This window comes from Lepidochelys kempii, chromosome 1, assembly GCF_965140265.1.
Source record: "Lepidochelys kempii isolate rLepKem1 chromosome 1, rLepKem1.hap2, whole genome shotgun sequence".
Lineage (NCBI taxonomy): Eukaryota > Metazoa > Chordata > Testudines > Cheloniidae > Lepidochelys > Lepidochelys kempii.
In genome coordinates this window covers 110,466,262-110,468,413 of record NC_133256.1, presented here as the reverse complement: position 1 = coordinate 110,468,413, position 2,152 = coordinate 110,466,262, and positions in this window count along the sequence as shown.

Below are 2,152 nucleotides of genomic sequence, written 5' to 3'. Positions count from 1 at the left end.
GGTTCCCAAGGCCTTAGCTGCCCTTCTTTCCCTTTTCGTCTTTCTATCCTGCCTGGGAGCGGAGAACAAATCTGGGAATATTTCAGAGAAGATTGGGGGTTGACAGTATTGTGGATGTCTCACTAACTCCAGGGTTTCCTCCTTTCTCCAATCTCCCTACCGGGAGTAAGTCTCCAAAGCCTGGAAAGTCCCTCCCTATAAGCACTGGGTATGGGAGTTTAGGGACTACACCTGCTGCTACTTCAGTAATGTTCCCCTGGATTTCAATTTTTATTGGGATGGTGGGGTAATAACTAACTGTCCCATGGACACATGTCACCCCTGTGTACTTTGCCTGCAGCAGCTGACTACGCTTCACAAACTTCCCTGAAATAAGCATGATAGCACTCCCCCAATCAACCAGTGCCGTGGTTTCTGCCCCATTTAGTTTTACTGGTCTGGTGTACATATGCGGAGTTAGTGTGCCCCCCACCAGGTGAATTAGGGAGCATGGGTCTGCCCAGTTCCCCAGGTTACTCTGCATAGGCTCCTCAGCTTTGGGACACTGTGCAGCTATGTGTCCCCACTCCCGGTAGGTGTAACATCTGTATGGGGCCCTAGGCATTCCCCAGTCTCTCAGTTTGGGCAGTCTAATGACACTATACTCTTCCCCCTCAGTGCTCCGACTCTTTGTGGCCTCCAATGGGCCTTCAGCCTCTCTCTTTTTCCACCTAGGCCCTCCAAGGGGCCCATTCGCCTGAGCTCTGGGGCTTGGTGCTGCTAGTTTAATCTGGGGTGCCTCTTCCTTCACTGGTTGCGTCAGTTCCCTTGCTGTCCTTCGCTTCTCTACCAGTGTGACAACCTCGTCGTAGGTGGAGGGTTGTTCTGGCTTACCCAGGCACGAAGGTCTGGCAGTAGTCCCCTCATGTATCAGTCGATGACCAGAACCTCTAGTATCTCTTCTGGACTCTGGGACTCAGTTCGTAACCATTTTCATGTGAGATGGATGAGGTCATATAATTGGGACCGCGGGGTTTTGTTTTCAAGGTACCTCCACTCATGATATTGTTGGGCCCGCACTGCAGTCGTTACCCCAGATCTGGCCAGGATCTCTGATATCAGCTTGGGGTAGTCTGCTGCAGCCTCTTCAGACGGGTCATTGTAGGCCTTCTGGGCCTCCCCACACAGGAATGGGGCGAGGATGCCAGACCACTGTTCTTGGGGCCAAGCCTCCCGCAGGGCTGTCCTCTCAAAGGCCAGGAGGTACGTCTCTACATCATCCTCCCGCATCATTTTCTGCAGCCAATTGCTGGCCTGTATTATATGCGTCCCATCATGTCAGCGGTTCAGTTCTGTAAGGGCCTCTATCTGGTTTACCAGTTCCCACAGCATAGCATGGTTTTGAGCAGTCTGGTCCATCAACAGGTGATTGGTCTCTTGCTGCAGACGCACTGCCTCCTGTTGGGCAGCTGCCTGGACAGGGGAAGCCTCCTGCTGGGCAGCCGTCGCTTGTATCAGTGTCCACACTACGTCATCCATTGTGGTGGAAAAAAATAAACCCTCTTCCCCCTACCCTTTTTTTAATATATAATAGCACCCTCCTTCTTCCGCCGCACTGTGTACTCCAAATCCCACCCCTAACACCAGTTGTGACAAAGTTCCTCCTCTTCCTTGGGGGGTCCTGTACTTATTGGTGGATTTGCTCACCTCAGCGATTCACGGTAGCCCTCAGTTTGGCCACTTTTGCAAGTGGCTCAAACCTGCCATTCACTCAGCTAACCTAATCACTGGCCAGCATGGGGAAAAGGAAGGACAACAATCCCCGCAGTCAATGCTGGTTGACCTTCCCCTCTGGTGGGATCCACAATCCAAGTCAACTCCTCCTGTATCTAATAGGGAATTTGGGGGATGGGGGAACCTGGGCCCGCCCTCTACTCCGGGTTCCAGCCCAGGGCCCTGTGGATCACAGCTGTCCACAGTGTTTCATGTAACACCTGTGTGATAGCTACAACTCCCTGAGCTACTTCCCCATGGCCTCCTCCCAATACCCTCTGTATCCTCACCACAGGACCTTCCTCCTGATGCCAGATAGCGTTTGTACTCCTCAGTCCTCCAGCAGCATGCCCTCTCACTCTCAGCTCCTTGCGCGCCCCTCACTGACTGAAGTGAGGTC